The 19837-nt window shown below is 37.0% G+C and overlaps 1 protein-coding gene across 2 annotated transcripts in view; it reads left to right on the forward strand.

Moving 5' to 3' along the window:
• LOC123554431 (diacylglycerol kinase delta-like) overlaps positions 1 to 19837 on the forward strand; it is a 110776-nt gene that overhangs the window by 17305 nt on the left and 73634 nt on the right. Inside the window, exon 4 of one of the 2 annotated variants that reach the window (XM_045344574.2) lies at positions 325 to 405. The gene's annotated coding sequence lies outside the window, so the exon portion shown is untranslated. Of the gene's footprint in view, positions 1 to 324; positions 406 to 16288; positions 16394 to 19837 lie in introns of those variants that run through there. The other variant, XM_053548094.1, reaches the window with a different exon arrangement.

The following is a 19837-nucleotide window of genomic DNA, read 5'->3' on the forward strand; positions in this document are numbered from 1 at the left end:
TCAGTATAATGTGACTTGGTGGGGTATCCTGTATCATATGGTGTGATATTCCAGTGAGGCAGCACTATAAAGTTGGGCATTGTGCTCACTGCTACAAGTACCCATTGTTGTTTATAAGTATGACTGAATTTTTTTTTTAACAAGACACTTAACCTGAATACACACACCCTCTGTACAGGTGTAGCTCAAATTGTTTGGACAGTCACTCCTACTTGCTGTTAGGGACCTCAAGATTTTCAGATTTAATTCAGTATTTGACCTTGTCTTTTGACAAAGAAATAGAGTGTCAGACATCAGTAATAAGAAGATTATATTTATTTCCAGTCATCAATATTTGATGAGATAGAGTTGACAGATCTAAGTGTGGCAGAGTGCAGTACAAAGAACATCAATCACAGTTTTCAGGTAGGAAATACACCGCAACTACATGTACTGTGAAATCATTTAACCCTTACCCTGCTAAATTTCTAAAATGGACTGGTCTATCATTCAGTTTTGTCAATACCATTTATTATTCAAAGGGGTATTCACTGAAAATTTACTTCACGTGCAGGCTGATCATGGTCTGCACTGGTCGCAAAGGCAGAATTACTGACTGCAAGCAAGCTAAAAGTTAATTTTGAGGGCAGTAAAGTTCGAGAGGTTTGTTAGAACTGCTATTTTGTGAGGATATAAATCAACTTTGTGGACTTTTAGAATGAAATTAATTTTATTGGGATTAAATTTTGTGGATTGAATCAACCACAAAATCCACTAAAATTATTCCCCCATGAATATAAATGATTTCACCATACAAGCTCACCTGAGCCAAAGGCTCATGGTGAGCTATTGTGACCGCTCAATGTGTGGCGTCTGTCGTGCGTCGTCCGTCCGTCAACATTTCCTAAAAAAATCTTCTTGAAAACCACTGGGCAGAATTACACCAAACTTCACAGGAATGATCCTTGGGTGGCCCCCTTTCAAAATTGTTCAAAGAATTTAATTCCATGCAGAACTCTGGTTGCTATGGCAACCGAAAGGAAAAACTTTAAAAATCTTCTTGTCCAAAACCACAGGGCTTAGGGCTTTGATATCTGGTGTGTAGCATCATCTAGTGGTCCTCTACCAAAATTATTCAAATTATCCCACTAGGGTCAAATATGGCCCCGCCCCAGGGGTCACATGGTTTATATAGAGTTATATAGGGAAAACTTTGAAAATCTTCTTGTACAAAACCACATGGCCTAGGGCTTTGATATTTGGTATGTAGCATCATCTAGTGGTCCTCTACCAAGATTGTTTAAATTATCCCTCTAGGGTCAAATATGGGCCTGCCCCGGGGGTCTTATGGTTTATATAGAGTTATATAGGGAAAACTTTGAAAATCTTCTTGTACAAAACCACATGGCCTAGGGCTTTGATATTTGGTATGTAGCATCATCTAGTGGTCCTCTAACAGGATTGTTCAAATTATCCCCCTAGGGTCAAATATGGCTCCGCTCCGGGGGTCCCAAGTTTTACATAGACTTATATAGGAAAAAAGTTTTAAAATCTTCTTGTCTGAAACCACAACTCTTAGACCTTTGATATTTGGTTTGTAGCATTGTCTTATGGTCCTCAACCAAAATTGTTCAAATTGTACCCCTGGGGTAAAAAGAGGCCCTGCCCTGGGGGTCCCAAGTTTTATATAGACTTATATAGGAAAAATCTTTAAAAATCTTCTTGTCAGAAACCATATGACCTAGGCTTTTTATATTTGGTATGATGCATTGTCTAGTAGTCCTCTACCAAAATTGTTCAAATTATGCCCCAGGGGTTTAAAGAGGCCCCGCACTGGGGTCACTTAGTTATTATGTGAGTTATATAGGAAAATATATGATCCTATTTCCAAGACAATTTAATTAGAATTACGTGATGACCCCAAGTAATATGATGTCACTTGATTGTGACCTTGACCTACTGACCTACTTTCTTGTTTTAAGCTCACCTGTCACATAGTGACAAGGTGAGCTTTTGTGATCACGCAGCGTCCGTCGTCCGTGCGTCCGTCCGTCCGTCCGTGCGTCCGTCCGTAAAGTTTTGCTTGTGACCACTCTAGAGGTCACATTTTTTGTGGGATCTTTATGAAAGTTAGTCAGAATGTTCATCTTGATGATATCTAGGTCAAGTTCGAAACTGGGTCACGTGCCGGCAAAAACTAGGTCAGTAGGTCTAAAAATAGAAAAACCTTGTGACCTCTCTAGAGGCCATATATTTCACAAGATCTTCATGAAAATTGGTGAGAATGTTCACCTTGATGATATCTAGGTCAAGTTCAAAATTGGGTCACGTAGTTTCAAAAACTAGGTCAGTAGGTTTAAAAATAGAAAAACCTTGTGACCTCTCTAGAGGCCATATATTTCACAAGATCTTCATGAAAATTGGTCAGAACCTTCATCTTGATGATATCTAGGTCAAGTTGTAACTGGGTCACATGCCTTCAAAAACAAGGTCAGTAGGTCAAATAATAGAAAAACCTTGTGACCTCTCTAGAGGCCATATATTGCACAAGATCTTCATGAAAATTGGTCAGAATGTTCAGCTTGATGATATCTAGGTCAGGTTCGAAATTGGGTCACATGCTGTCAAAAACTAGGTCAGTAGGTCTAAAAATAGAAAAACCTTGTGACCTCTCTAGAGGCCATATATTTCACAAGATCTTCATGAAAATTGGTCAGAACCTTCATTTTGATGATATCTAGGTCAAGTTCGAAACTGGGTCACATGCCTTCAAAAACTAGGTCAGTAGGTCAAATAATAGAAAAACCTTGTGACCTCTCTAAAGGCCATATTTTTCATGGGATCTGTATAAAAGTTGGTCTGAATGTTGATCTTGATGATATCTAGGTCAAGTTCGAAACTGGGTCACGTGCGATCAAAAACTAGGTCAGTAGGTCTAAAAATAGAAAAACCTTGTGACCTCTCTAGAGGCCATATATTTCATGAGATCTTCATGAAAATTGGTCAGAATGTTCAGCTTGATGATATCTGGGTCAAGTTCGAAAGTGGGTCACGTGCCCTCAAAAACTAGGTCAGTAGGTCAAATAATAGAAAAACCTTGTGACCTCTCTAGAGGCCATATTTTTCATGGGATCTGTATGAAAGTTGGTCTGAATGTTCATCTTGATGATATCTAGGTCAAGTTTGAAACTGGGTCATGTGCCCTCAAAAACTAGGTCTGTAGGTCAAATAATAGAAAAACCTTGTGACCTCTCTAAAGGCCATATTTTTCATGGGATCTGTATGAAAGTTAGTCTGAATGTTTATCTTGATGATATCTTGGTCAAGTTCGAAACAGGGTGATGTGCGGTCAAAAACTAGGTCAGTAGGTCTAAAAATAGAAAAACCTTGTGACCTCTCTAGAGGCCATACTTGTGAATGGATCTCCATAAAAATTGGTCAGAATGTTCATACTGATGATATGTAGGTCAAGTTCGAAAGTGGGTCACGTGCCGTCAAAAACTAGGTAAGTAGGTCAAATAATGAAGAAACGTTGTGACCTCTCTAGAGGCCATATTTTTCATGGGATCTGTATGAAAGTTGGTCTGAATGTTTATCTTGATGATATATAGGTCAAGTTTGAAACTGGGTCAACTGTGATCAAAAACTAGGTCAGTAGGTCTTGAAATAGAAAAACCTTGTGACCTCTCTAGAGGCCATACCCTTGAATGGATCTTCATGAAAATTGGTCAGAATGTTCACCTTGATGATATCTAGGTCAAGTTTGAAACTGGGTCACGTGCCGTCAAAAACTAGGTCATTAGGTCAAATAATAAAAAAACCTTGTGACCTCTCTAGAGGCCATACTTTTCATGGGATCTGTATGAAAGTTGGTCTGAATGTTCATCTTGATGATATCTAGGTCAATTTTGAAACTGGGTCAACTGCGGTCAAGAACTAGGTCAGTAGGTCTAAAAATGTTAAAATCTTTTGACCTCTCTAGAGGCCATATTTTTCAATGGATCTTCATGAAAATTGCTCTGAATGTTCATCTTGATGATATCTAGGTCAGTTTCGAAACTGGGCCACATGCGGTCAAAAACTAGGCCAGTAGGTATAAAAATAGAAAAACCTTGTGACCTCTCTAGAGGCCATATTTTTCATGAGATCTTCATGAAAATTAGTGAGAATGTTCACCTTGATGATATCTAGGTAAAATTCAAAACAGGGCCACGTACCTTCGAAAACTAGGTCAATAGGTCAAATAATAGAAAAACCTTGTGACCTCTCTAGAGACCATATTTTTCAATGGATCTTCATGAAAATTGGTCAGAATTTTTATCTTGATAATATCAAGGTCAAGTTCAAAACTGGGTCACATGAGCTCAAAAACTAGTTCACTATGTCAATTAATAGAAAAAAACGACGTCATACTCAAAACTGGGTCATGTGGGAAGAGGTGAGTGATTCAGGACCATCATGGTCCTCTTGTTTAAGATACAGCCTTGAAATATTGATGACTTACACAGATTTGCACACAAATCGTAGAACTGAATTTCATTGACCATGAATGTGACCTACTGACTTTCTTATTATTTTATCATCAGTTTGACATTTGAAACATGTAGCTCATATTACTCAGGTGAGCGATCCAGGGTCATCATGACCCTCTTGTTTAGCGATAGACCCATGGTCGGTGATTTTTTTACTTATTTGCACAGTGCTGATGCAGAAATTTTAAGTTTGCATTTTGTATGGAAATCACTGGAGGATCAAGGGAATTTCAAATGAAAAATTGAAACCAGTTTTATTCATACACAGACATATATTTAGCTTAGAACTTCCCAAGTTGAGATGTTTTAGCATGTATGATGTTCAGATGTTATGTTTGAGGTACAGATTTTGATATCACCTTGGTAGCCTAGTGGTAGAGCACTTGCTTCAAGTGCAGGAAGGGGTTGGTTCGATCCCTGGTGGCGTCATACCAAAGACGTAAAAAATGTTACTAGTAGCTTACTCGCTTGGCGCTCAGCATTACGAAGATAGTGTTAGGACTGGTCACACAGTGTCAGTATAATGTGACTGGGTAGCATATCAAGTCATGCGTCTGTGGTGTGATATTCCAGTGAGGCAGCTCTATAAAGTTGGGCATTGTGCTCACTGCTACAAGTAGACATTGTTGTTTATATGACTAAAAAATTGTTGAAGAAGTCGTTAAACCCAAACACACAGAGATTTTAATAGATTTATTTGGCCTGTAAAAACTAAGCATGTCTTTTATATGCACCTTTTGATACTTAGTACCTAAAGTAAATTTGCCTACTGTACTGCAGCCTTTATGGTAGTTAACAATATCAACTACTATCCTTGACAGTAGTTGTGTGTGAAATTTTATGAATTTATGCTCAATAGTGCTGTGAAAGTATATGAATAAGCGCGCAATAATGGTTGGAAAAGTTACGAGATGTGCTTGGTTGTGGTATAAAGGAAGTGATTTTCAGTAAATGATCAAGGGGTTTTACCTCAACTATACAAAGTATGTGGAGAGTTATCCTACATGCACCGATGTAGCTCCACTGGTAGCTCTAGTTTCATTTGATATACCCAATATGATTTTCAAACACTAAAGTCTTTCTGTCCATCTGTCCATCAGCAAGTGTTGATCCTGAAATTACTCAAAAAGTATTCAAGCTAGGTTCATAAAGCTTGATATGCAAATAGAGGGCAATATACTGCAAAATCATTTAAAATCGTCGGCACAAAATTTCGTGGTTTTTGCATGAAAGGCTATTTCGTGGGGATGTAATTTCATAAAATGAATTTTGGAAAGAAAAAAAAACAACATGGGTATATTTTTGCGTTTTAATAACAAAAATACTTTAAACACTATATAGCAATTACTGATTGATCCGCACAGGTGTTGTATCTCAAGTTCCAGCAGAAAGTTTGACATCCAGCGTATTTTTCACTTTTGTCCAAAGTCCTCACCAATATTCTGACTACATGTGTATTTGTCCCAACCTAACACTGATCTGACGAAAAGTGCCAGTTAGTCAAATTATTCTTTTATTATAGAGAAGTTATTTAAGTTAAAACATATAGATTGATTAATTTTACATAAAGTTCAATATATCCATACATGCTTCCACGAAAGATACCTGGTTATAGTTCTCCGACGTACACGGCCGTGTTTAAACATGAAAATGTTCTTAGACTCGTTTTTTCCCACGTCGATTTCTTGTCTTGAACAGTATTTTGTTTCTTACCATGACTTTTTACAATGCATCTTTGCAGTTTGAATACTGTTTTACGATTGAACTAGTATTTTACCACTAGAAGTTAAAATAGGCGCGTAGAAATATTTGATATGGAAGACGCAGTGGATTGGGAATTCAGGAGATTTGAATGTGTGGATCAGCCCAACGACGAAATCTGTGAAAATTGATCTGCATGAAATATAATAATTTCACAGTATAGATTATACATACATGACTTATGCTTGTAGGTCAAAGTCACTAGTTTTTATTGAAATTTATTTACTGTAAGAAAAAATATGTAAATAGCATTAACACTGTTGAATTAGTTCAAATATTTTATTTATATGCTTTTATTGGTATTAGACAGCAAAATAAATGTACAATATTATAGGGACATCACTATATCCGATATATGTAAACTTTAATTGCATTTAACTGAACTCTTTAGCGTTCAACAATTTCTCATTTTGATTAACTTCTGGTAGTAAATATTAACGTTTTCTCAACAAGCCTAACTTGGATTAAGGAAAAATACTTCAACTGGTAGGATAATGTAATCTATAAGAGAATGGTATAGAAGGGAAGTAATCAATAGATACCTGTTGCCAATTGATGAAAGAGTTAAAATTCTTGAAGTAAGTGGGGCTAGTTTCTGTAAAATGTTGGAAAATCTAATATTAGATTGTTAAGTTACGTTTTGAATCAGGATCTCTTCAGCTAAAATCTTTGGTTTTCAAACTGTCAACCTCACCCCTGATATCTCAACAGTTCACTTTTCCTGAACCTAGTAGCAAAGTTTCTACAAGTTTAATACTAAGTCTTTATAAAATGTAATTTTCATGCTTGGGTTAATGTTACCTTAATTTCGGTAAAAAAGTTCTGTTTCTTATGACATAAGTGGTGTCCAGTTATTTAGTTGCTGCAGCAAAATTGCCTTTTCATATAACATTGTGGCTAACCCATGTGACTTTTGGATATTGTACACATGGATAAAACGTCCCAATTAAGGTAACATTTTCATTACTTGACAGATTTTCATAAGATAAAGAGCATCAAAGGCAGCAAAATGAGCACATTCTCCATACAAAATGTCTGCAATTAGTTCTCAGTGCTTTTCTCAAACACTTTGCCCAACTGCGAAAAAGTGTACAATATCAACACAGTCCATGAAAAACAGTAGGGTGAAGTGTGTGAGGAAAACACTTATAGCTGATGGCAGACCTTTCGAGACGTTTTCTCCATGTGTAAAAAATCCAAAAGTCATGTGGAATAGCCTTCCAGATATAATCTTCATGCATAGAATGCTCATTTTGCTCATGTTATTTCATGTTGCCTATACGGCCAAACCTGTGTTCAAAGACCAAGCTATAGAGAGTTGGATTTCTTTATGTGAAGGTAAAGGATAAAATAAATTGCAAATGTCTAAATTGAAAGTCAAACTCAAGGTCTTTAGAGCAAAGTGGTCTTTATTCACAGGAGGTTTCGAGCCAACTGGTCTCTGTTTACATGAGGTTTCAAGCAAAGTGGTCTTTGTTCACACGAGGTTTAGAGCCAAGTTGTCTTTGCTCACAGGGGATTTGGAGCCAAGTGGTCTTAGTTCACAGGAGGTTTCGAGCAAAGTGGTCTTTGTTCAAAGGAGGTTTCGAGCCAAGTGGTCTTTGTTCACAGGAGGTTTAGAATTTAAGTGGTCTTTGTTCACAGGAGGTTTAGAGCCAAGTGGTCTTTGTTCACAGGAGATTTAGAGACAAGTGGTCTTGGTTCACAGGAGGTTTCGAGCAAAGTGGTCTTTGTTCACAGGAGGTTTAAAGCCATGCAGCCTTTGTTCACAGGAGGTTTAGAGCAAAGTGGTCTTTGTTCACAGGAGATTTAAAGCCTTGCAGCCTTTGTTCACAGGAGGTTTAGAGCAGATTGGTCTTTGTTCACAGGAGGTTTCGAGCAAAGTGGTCTTTGTTTACAGGAGGTTTAGAGCAAAGAGGTCTTTGTTCACAGGAGGTTTCGAGCAAATTGGTCTTTGTTCGCAGGAGGTTTAGAGCCAAGTGGTCTTTGTTCACAGGTTTAGAGCCAAGTGGTCTTTGTTCACAGGAGGTTTAGAGCCAAGTGGTCTTTGTTCACAGGTTAGTCTTTGTTCACAGGAGGTTTAGAGCCAAGTGGTCCTTGTTCACAGGTGCTTTTGAGCAAAATGGTCTTTGTTCACAGGAGGTTTAGAGCCAAGTGGTCTTTATTCACAGGAGGTTTAGAGCCAAGTGGTCTTTGTTCACAGGAGCTTTCAAGCAAAGTGGTCTTTGTTCACAGGAGGTTTAGAGCCAAGTGGTCTTTATTCACAGGAGGTTTAGACCCAAGTGGTCTTTATTCACAGGAGGTTTAGAGCCAAGTGGTCTTTGTTCACAGGAGATTTCGAGCCAAGTGGTCTTTGTTCACTGGAGGTTTAGAGCCAAGTGGTCTTTGTTCACAGGAGTTTTAAAGCCCTGCAGCCTTTGTTCACAGGAGGTTTAGAGTTAAGTGATCTTTGTTATTTCTACCACAAAATGTCTGTGTATTGCATTGTTCTTTCATGGTCAAGACTATTGTTTCTGTATTACGATAGCCCTTAATCTGTTTAACTCTTGGTCTCATGCTTTATTTTTACACTTTAAAAATTTTATATGATATTTAAGTCTTCAGAATTTTTCTTCTCTATATCTACCATTCTGTGTATTCATAAGATTTCTTTATGGTACTTTTGTCCCACAAAAGTATCTGGTATCTGTAACTTTTGTTTTCTGAGAACTTACTCACTGGGATAATTGGCCACTTTCTTTCACAAGAAAACCTATTTGTCTACACTGCAGATGGAATGTTACTTAGTAATGATGGAATACTTGATGGAAACATCAAACTATTGTAGTTCTTGGCCAAAGATTTCCAGCTAGTTGGAGGTATCATCTTCAGAAGAAATCTTCATTTTGAAGATGTTTTACCTACAGTGTTGCTGGCTCACAACTTTTGCTAGTCTGTATGAAGTCTTGTGTTCTGTAGCATAGCAAAGATTCATTCCAAGCTTTTCAAATTTCTACAGAGATAGCCAATAGTTACATTAGTACCCTCTAATGGGAATGGAATAAAACTTCACACACGTTTCCACTGTAATGGACTGATATGCATTGTACAGGGTCCATAATTCTATTTTGCAGGTTAACAAAATTATACACCTTTTTCAACATAAAGTATTCATTCATTTAACTTTGATGAAGAATAAAAGTTTCATTAGTGATGAACTGTCGAGCATTGCTGTCCTCCGACAGCTCTTGTTGGACTTATTGTGATGTATTGTTAAATGCTAAAGTACCACTTGCATTTCAGAAAGTGGCTGTAGGAAGGTTAAAGTCATTAAGTGTGTGATACTTCAGTGCTATCAAACTCTTGATAGAAACATCCAAAAATTGACCAAGCAGTAGGAAATGATTTAATAATATGCTTGACAAAAGAAATTACACACCATTACTACCATATAATCCTAGCTAATCAAATCAGTCCTGTATTCAGGACATTCCAGCTAGTGCATCATTACAGTTATCCTGATTGTCTTAGCTACCATGTGTGTTAAGCAGCTGCTGCTTGCCTTATGTAGCCAATCAGCTTACTTTCCAAATTGACTTTTTGTTCGAATTTTGACTTGTCTTAACCCTTACCATACTGGGTGCGACTGAGTCTGCCATTGCGACCAGTCAGTAACTTTTTGATATGCACCCCTTTTAACAGTTAATGATACTGTCCAAATTGAAAGATGGACAAGTTCATTACAGAAATTTAGCAGGGTAAGGGTTAAAAGTTGAAGAGCCACCTGTCTAATACAGCCAGATTATGTCTTCCCCATGGCTAGCTGCTTTAGATAGTTCTGCACATTTGATAAACTGGAAGTAATGTTGTAACATAATTTATCTGGATAGCATAGAGAACCGCCTCGGTAGCCTAGTGGTAGAGCGCCCGCTTTGAGTGCGGGAGGTCGTGGGTTTGATCCCTAGTCGCGTCATACCGAAGAAGAAAAAAATGATACTAGTAGCTAAATCCTCACTTGGTGCTGAGCATTAAGAGGATAGTACTAGGACTGGTATCAGTATAATGTGACTAGGTGGGGCACCATGTTGCGTGTCTACAGCTTGATGTTTCAGTGAGGCAGCACTATAAAGTTGGGCTTTGTGCTCACTGCTACAAGTAGACACCGTCGTTTATATGACTGAAAAATTGTTGAAAAATACGTTAAGCCCAAACATACACACTGAATAACATAGAATAAAGCCTGGACTTGGCATGTGGGAACAAAATTTGTTACATGAATTAATGGCAACTCTATTGTAAATTTATGGTAATGGTTAAATTACTATCTTTCTAAAGATAAAGTGTGATATTAAAAAAAGCTTGATGTATGAAGTATTCCAGATTATATTGTCTTAAAATGAGCCGTGCCATGGGAAAACCAACGTAGTGGGCTTTGCGACCAGCATGGATCCAGACCAGCCTGCGCATCCGCGCAGTTATGTCAGGATCCATGCTGTTTGCTAACAGTTTCTCCAATTCCAATAGGCTTTGAAAGCGAACAGCATGGATCCTGCAGGGACTACCTTAGCCTGGAAATTTAGGGAGAAGTGACTTCTCCCTCCTTGGGAAACAGGGAGAAGTTTTGAAATTTTGGGAGAAGTTCGGCAAACGTGAGACAGGACATTGCTTACATGCATTAAATAACAATAATAATGCTTATTCAGTTCCATTTGTAGTATTATCTTGCTATGACTTAAATAAAAATGGTGCAATGTTTCAACAATACAGTACATATTTGTACTGTTTTACTGCAAAATATTTAACAACTTGACACAACAAATCTTTCCTCATATAATCAGTACTTAATATTTCTTGGATTAAATTTTTTCCTTCCTAGAGCAGCTTTTTCAGGTATGTGAGCATTCTGATTTTTAAATTTTTTTTATGTTCCTTCAATTTGACAAACTACAGAGTTTAAAAAACTCTCAATCTTACAATGAAATGTTATTTGTATTGATCAGTAGATAAAATACTTAAAAATCAGGGGCAATATTTTTTAAAACTACATATTTTGACATAAAAAATCTAAAAATTGGTTTAATGTATTACCTCCCTTTAACACATTTCAGAATTAACTAAAAGAGTTGTCTGCTATTTTTATCAAACAACAAATTTAATAGTTTGTCAAGGGCCATATATTTAACTTATATATGTTTTTAATGAAAGAGAAATGCAGATTAAAATGAATAGTAAGCAGATCCCAATTGAAAAATAAACGTCTGGAGTAACGGGTAGTCTACACTGTGATGGCAATAAAAATTTCGAAACGATTTTTATCTGAAAACAAGAATAATTGGATAAGACAAGTACTGAGGGCGTTCGGTTGACCCGAGGTTCCGTGTTTTGACCCGCGAAAATCAAGTAAAACTCGTAGTTGACCCGCACAAAAAAGTGTCCCGTGCGTCGGCTCGATCCGCGAAATGCGTCTCGAGTTAGAAGTTCTGCATTGTGAATCAAAATCTCGGTGAATTTCAATTGTTCGCTGCCACAAACTAAGTATGACAGTAGGCGGAGCGTCGTATGTTAATTAGCTACTGACAGATGTCAATCACTCCATGCGCCGACTGACACGTAATTAGGTTTGTAATTCGGAAGTTAATTATCGCCGTTTTACGAAGTTTTCGTGCTCTCTGATCTCCGATGTCGGTCAGCTTTAATTATTACTCTTTTATTCTTTAATTATCGTTTACTGCAATCACTTTAAATGCAAACAATTAGCAGCTTATCATGCGGCGTCAATCTGAAATCGAGTGATCATCTTTTGTTGTCATGGACACGTTTCGCCGCGCGTGCCTCCCGGTGACATCCTGTGTATTGCGTATTGTGTTTACAGACTTTACATAACCGAGATGTATAATATCGGCACACTTTATTGCCGATTATGTTTTCCTTTCATCCAATTTTAGGGCGACTTGAACTTCGCTTTTCTGGGCGGGAAGGGCGAAGTATATTTTAAAGCGAAGTTTTCGCTCAACTTCGCCTAAAACGCAGTCCCTGCCCTGACCAGACTGCGCGGATGCGCAGGCTGGTCTGGATCCATGCTGGTCGCCAACCCACTATGTTGGTTTTCTCATGGCACGGCTCAAATAAGCTTAAAGTGTGCCGATCTCTTTAACCATAGGCAAATATCTCGATAATAAGCACAAGGACCTATAATTCAGGGTATTATGGACAATATGTTTTTTTTTGTGACTATGAGAAGTTTCATTAAAATCTACATTATACAATCATTTCTGTTTGCAAAAAACATTACCAAAATTATGATTTATCCTACAGACTCATGTTATGGAACACTTGTGTGTGGTCCAAATTTTTATGACCATATCGTTTTTATTAGCTCACCTGAGCATGAAGTGCTCAAAGATGAGCTTTTGTGATCGCCCTGTGTCTGTCGTCAGTCGTCCATCATCAATAGTTTGACTGTTAACACTCTAGAGGTCACAGTTTTGGCTCAGTCTTAATGAAACTTGGTCAGAATGTTACTGTCAATAAAATCTTGTATGAGTTCGATATTAGGTCATCTGGGGTCAAAAACTAGGTCACCAGGTCAAATCAAAGGAAAAGCTTGTTAACATTTTAGAGGTCACAATTTTGGCCCATTCTTAATGAAACTTGGTCAGAATGTTACCCTCAGTTAAATCTTGGACAATTCGATATTTGGTCATCTGGGGTCATAAACTAGGTCACCAGGTCAAATCATAGGAAAAGCTTGTTAACACTCTAGAGGTCACACTTTTGGCCCAGTCTTAATGAAACTTGGTCAGAATGTTACTCTCAATAAAATCTTGGATGAGTTCGATATTAGGTCATCTGGGGTCAAAAACCAGGTCACCAGGTCAAATCAAAGGAAAAGCTTGTTAATACTCTAGAGGTCACAATTTTGGCCCAATCTTAATGAAACTTGGTCGGAATGTTACCCTCAATTAAATCTTGGACAAGTTCGATATTTGGTCATCTGGGGTCAAAAACTAGGTCACCAGGACAAATCAAATGAAAAGCTTGTTAACACTCTAGAGGTCACACTTTTGGTCCAATCTTAATGAAACTTGGTCAGAATGTTACCCTTAATAAAATGTTGGACAAGTTTGATATTGGGTCATCTGGGGTCAAAAACTAGGTCACCAGGTCAAATCAAAGGAAAAGCTTGTTAATACTCTAGAGGTCACATTTTTGGCCCAATCTTAATGAAAATTGGTCAGAATGTTACCCTCAGTTAAATCTTGGACAATTCGATATTTGGTCATCTGGGGTCAAAAACTAGGTCACCTGGTCAAATCATAGGAAAAGCTTGTTAACACTCTAGAGGTCACACTTTTGGCCCATTCTAAATGAAACTTGGTCAGAATGTTACTCTCAATAAAATCTTGGATGAGTTCGATATTTTGTCATCTGGGGTCAAAAACTAGGTCACCAGGTCAAATCAAAGGAAAAGCTTGTTAACATTTTAGAGGTCACAATTTTGGCCCAATCTTAATGAAACTTGGTCGGAATGTTACCCTCAATTAAATCTTGGACGAGTTCGATATTTTGTCATCTAGGGTCAAAAACTAGGTCACCTTGTCAAATCAAATGAAAAGCTTGTTAACACTCTAGAGGTCACACTTTTGGTCCAATCTTAATGAAACTTGGTCAGAATGTTACCCTTAATAAAATGTTGGACGAGTTTGATATTGGGTCATCTGGGGTCAAAAACTAGGTCACCAGGTCAAATCAAAGGAAAAGCTTGTTAATACTCTAGAGGTCACACTTTTGGCCCAGTCTTAATGAAACTTGGTCAGAATGTTACTCTCAATAAAATCTTGGATGAGTTCGATATTAGGTCATCCGGGGTCAAAAACCAGGTCACCAGGTCAAATCAAAGGAAAAGCTTATTAATACTCTAGAGGTCACAATTTTGGCCCAATCTTAATGAAACTTGGTCGGAATGTTACCCTCAATTAAATCTTGGACAAGTTCGATATTTGGTCATCTGGGGTCAAAAACTAGGTCACCAGGACAAATCAAATGAAAAGCTTGTTAACACTCTAGAGGTCACACTTTTGGTCCAATCTTAATGAAACTTGGTCAGAATGTTACCCTTAATAAAATGTTGGACAAGTTTGATATTGGGTCATCTGGGGTCAAAAACTAGGTCACCAGGTCAAATCAAAGGAAAAGCTTGTTAATACTCTAGAGGTCACATTTTTGGCCCAATCTTAATGAAAATTGGTCAGAATGTTACCCTCAGTTAATCTTGGACAATTCGATATTTGGTCATCTGGGTCAAAAACTAGGTCACCTGGTCAAATCATAGGAAAGCTTGTTAACACTCTAGAGGTCACACTTTTGGCCCAATCTTAATGAAACTTGGTCAGAATGTTACTCTCAAAAATCTTGGATGAGTTCGATATTTGTCATCTGGGGTCAAAACTAGGTCACCAGTCAATCAAAGGAAAAGCTTGTTAACATTTTAGAGGTCACAATTTTGGCCCAATCTTAATGAAACTTGGTCGGAATGTTACCTCAATTAAATCTTGGACGAGTTCGATATTTTGTCATCTAGGTCAAAAACTAGGTCACCTTGTCAAATCAAATGAAAAGCTTGTTAACACTCTAGAGGTCACACTTTTGGTCCAATCTTAATGAAACTTGGTCAGAATGTTACCCTTAATAAAATGTTGGACGAGTTTGATATTGGGTCATCTGGGGTCAAAAACTAGGTCACCAGGTCAAATCAAAGGAAAAGCTTGTTAATACTCTAGAGGTCACAATTTTGGCCCAATCTTAATGAAACTTGGTCAGAATGTTACTCTCAATAAAATCTTGGACAAGTTCGATATTGGGTCATCTGGGGTCAAAAACTAGGTCACCAGGTCAAATCAAAGGAAAAGCTTGTTAACACTCTAGAGGTCACAATTTTGGCCCAATCTTAATGAAACTTGGTCAGAATAATACTCTCAGTAAAATCTTGGACAAATTCAATATTGGGTTATCTGGGGTCAAAAACTAGGTCACCAGGTCAAATCAAAGGAAAAGCTTGTCAACACTCTAGAGGTCACAATTTTGGCCCAATCTTAATGAAACTTGGTCAGAATATTACTCTCAATAAGATCTTGGACGAATTCAATATTGGATTATCTGGGATCAAAAACTAGGTCACCAGGTCAAATCAAAGGAAAAGCTTGTTAACACTCTAGAGGCCACATTTATGACCATATTTTAATGAAAATTGGTCAGAATGTTAATCTTGATGATCTTTAGGTCAATAGGTCAGGTGAGCGATACAGGGCCATGAAGGCCCTCTTGTTTGTCTTAAGGCAAATTCTACATGATCCGAACTGGACAAGAAACAAGCCCAGGGAACTACCTTAATACAGGTTTGGCAGTTACATAAGCAAAAACCCCACATTCATGATTTTCGGTATACAGTTTTCAGATTTATATAATTTACATAATTAATTTTACATTCTGTTCCCTAAAAAACTGGCGTCTTTTTACATTGGTATGAATTCCTTAGAAGTCCTATCTGTCTTTTGCAATGCCTATTTAATTATTTAAAAGTGAATGAACTTAAGAATTGAAAATTAACTAATCAATTGTTTTCATCAGTAAAGGACATAAAATTCTCCTGAACAGAAGCAGAAGAAAACAGGGATATACAATTAACAGGTTTCAGAAATTTTAAATACTTAACAGTCCACTTACAGAAAACACAAAGGCATTGTGTTTTTTTGGGAGTAACAATATATAAGACTTTTTGGCTCCACATTAACAGCTTTTTTTACAGAAGTTATGGAATTTCCATCAAAAATGAACACGAATGAACACCTACCAAAATATTCATGTTAATGTTATAGTTTTCCCATACTAGAAGCACCGAGAGAACTATAACAGTTTCTGGAGAGATACATTGAAGAAAATCATGACTGATTGATAATGCTGTATTTTGGCAGAAGCCAAGGTGATAAGAGGAATAATTTGGCTTCTATGTCAGTAGTGTGTATACTGTATAGTCTGCTCTAACATCTACTTTTAACACGGTTGTGGGAAATAACATTTTTCTCTCTTTTTTTGATTCGTGTGTATGTGTTTTCTGGAGTGTTTTTTGTATAGTTTCATTTTAGGTAAGATTGTAGCTGTCATTTAGTTTGTATTATCTAGGTGTGACTGGTTCACAAGTTACTTTTTTATGTTTGTATATATTTAATAAGCTCTGTTGTAGTTTAAAAATATGTATCGTAATAATAAGGCAGAGGCTTGTTACTTCATCTGTTATTACAAGTTATGAAGGTCTTGTATTTAGACTTTTCTATGTACTATTTATAGACACATGCCATAGAATAACTGTATTAATTCTTTTGTATTTCCATGATGGTAATTATACATAATGATACATAATTTGAAAAATGAAAAAAATTAAGAAATACAAGTGTTGAGTGACATATATTAGACCAAGACAGTGTGTTTAATGTTTAATTAAATTTTATTGAATGGATTAAAAAGTAAGTTCAGTATTTGATGTACAGTCGACATTGTTTTAAGAGACCACCCAAGGGACTGCTAGGAAGTGGTCTCTTAATGGAATGGTCTCTTAATGAATTTCAGTCAGATGAAAAGGAAAGTTATTTTTAACTGTTAATGTAATTGTATTTATTATGAACATACATGTATGGTTTCAAAATCTGTTTTAACATTGTGAACACTTTTCCAAGTCCACAAAACGTGCAATTTATGGCTAGATTGTTTGTCAGTTCGGCTGATACAAAGGTTAATTGCATTCAGTCACGTGCAAAATGTACTCTCTAATTACACAGATGAAGAAATGCCCGGAAGAATTTTGGTACCCGGTCGCTTAATAGATACTTTTGTCAAATATTTTACCTATCAGGACTACATTAATGTGGTCGCTAGTCGTTTAATAAAAAAGTCGTTTAATGGAATGAACTTATATACTGAAAACGTTCGGGACGGATTTGACTGGTCGTTTAATACAAAAATCGCTTAATAGAGGTGGTCGCAAGTACGATGTCGACTGTACTATTATTAAATTGAGTTTAGACCACACTTTGTTTCTAGAGGATAAGTTAGTAAATCTTTGTTTTCAAAGCTATACTGAAAAGAGATAGACTGAAGAAGTTTGCAGAGGAAGTTGTGAAAACGCATTAATTCAGAGAGGGCCTTTAATTGTCCTGTCATCTTGTAATGTAGCTGTATTGTACCTGATTTTTGTGGGAGGAAAATGTAGGTCAGTAGGCCGTGGTGGGTCTTCATCTTGCTTTATGGGAAACAGGTCTTTTGGATGTACACCTGGGCTTTTGTCTAGGGTCTCACTCAGGAAGACATGAGTTACAGCCCTTGACAGTGAAAAATATGCAGAAAAGGCCAAAAAGTTGTATTGCTTGTATCTTTAGAAGTCTTTGACCTAGAGTCATGAAACCTTGTAGGTATACCATTCAGCATTATTATGAAGTTGTGCACCTTGGGTTTTGTTTTTGGATTTCTGAAATTGACTCAGTTAAAAGATTGCATGTAGGTCTATTTTGGATTCACCCTCCCACTTCCTCATCCTACCCTCTCACTCCCCCCCCCCCCCCCATCCAGCCCTCAGAACATGTGCTCTGCGTGTCTCGATGTTGTGAACATTTGTGTCAAGTTTCTTCAAAATCCTACAAGGTGTTCAGGTATGACCTTTGACTTAAAATGTTCACCAATGGAAAAGACGTGCAGAGAACATGTATTTGATAGTCCGCTTCAAGGTCAGGGTCACACTTAGTGGTCAAAGGACATATGACTTTGTTTTGTGTATGCTCTGTAACTCTTGAACTGTTTAAAGGATTTTAAAGAAACTTGGCACAAATGTTCACCACATTGAGATGATGTGCAGAGGGCATGTTTTGGATGGCTTGCATCAAGGTCAAGGTCACACATAGGAGTCAAATGTCCTTTGGGTGTATATTGCACCGCATTGCGATGCTCTTAATTGTCATTTCCTGACTTGTTCAAATTTTGTAAAATGCTGTGACTGAAAATATCAGATGTCATGAAGTTCATAGTGGTATTGGGACTGAAAAAAGGGACAGGCATGGGGAGCATTCAAGATTGTCAACTATGTGACCCTTTTATCACCTGTGATCCATAGACTGGTTGCCTGCAAATATTTATACCATGAACCAGATTTGCCTATGATGAATAAATTCTGTGTATTCATTAAAACTAATTCTATGAAAAAAAAAATTGTATTACTAATACCAAAGACAGATTTCTTTCATGCCACATTTCCATTACTCACAGTCAATTAAGACATTTCCATAATTCTGATTTTCTTTAAGCCCTAGGCATTGAAAATAGAAATAGAGATCAAGGCAGCAGATAACCTTTATTGATATGCATTATTTAGAATTCCTGGTTCCATTTGATATCAGGGAATATGAAAAAGCCAGTCTGATTAGTTTTTTGTCTTTTAAATGAAGCGAATATTCAAGAATATGGTATTTTGTTGTCTGTTTTTACTGAAAGGAAAAAATGCCTTGAGAGTGTGGTGTAATTGCAGGAGTTTTTTTTCCTTACGCTTTGTCCATCAAATAAGTATATATTTTTTGGTCTCCCTAATGCTGGACAGTCACTCTGTATCCTGAACTTTAAAGCCCCTGGAGTTATTATAAAAGTCTGCATGAAAATATAAATAGAAGAGAAAATGTAAAAAAAACATTTGACTGTAAAATGGTTTAAAGGCGTAGGCTAGAATTCCCTGTATATGAGATGGGCGAAATTTTTTCCAGTAATAAAATTTCTTCAAACTTCGGATATTGAAGGACAATCATCTAAGAAACAAAAATATGCAATAATAATCATAGGTCACCGGTATTGAAAAAAGAGTTATCTGCACTTGAAACGTCATATTTTTTTTTTGAAATGCCATTTTCAAGGGCAGATAACTCTTTTTTCAATACCAGTGACCTATGATTTTTCTGCCCTTGAAAACGTCATTTTGTTTGGAAATGCCATTTTCAAGGGCAGATAACTCTTTTCTTTTTTTTCGCCCCAAATTCTAGCATATGGGCATGAAATTTCATGTTTTTAGCTCAACTATTCAAAGAACAGGTAGAGCTATTAGACTCACTCATGCGTGGGCGTCCGCATCCGCATCCTGATTTGGTTAAGTTTTTGTATGTAAGCTGGTATCTCAGTAACCACTTATGGGTATGGAATGAAACTTCATATTGCACAGGTTCCAGAACTCTATTTTGCTTTTTTTACAAAATTATGCCCCTTTTTCGACTTTTTGGTAAAGGTTTTATATGTAAGCTGGTATCTCAGTACCCACTTTTAGGATTGAAACATCACACACTTGTTAAGTGTGATAATCTAACATGCACAGTGCACAGATTCCATAACTCTACTTTGCATTTCTGCAAAATTATGGCCCTTTTTCGACTTAGCACTTTTTGGAAGTAAGCTGGTATCTCAGTACCCACTAATGGGAATTGATTGAAACTTCACACAATATTGTCCATTGTCATGAACTGATATGCATTTTACAGGTTCCGTATTCCTGTTTTGCAGTTTTA

Source organism: Mercenaria mercenaria, chromosome 7 (genome assembly GCF_021730395.1).
Source record: "Mercenaria mercenaria strain notata chromosome 7, MADL_Memer_1, whole genome shotgun sequence".
NCBI lineage: Eukaryota > Metazoa > Mollusca > Bivalvia > Venerida > Veneridae > Mercenaria > Mercenaria mercenaria.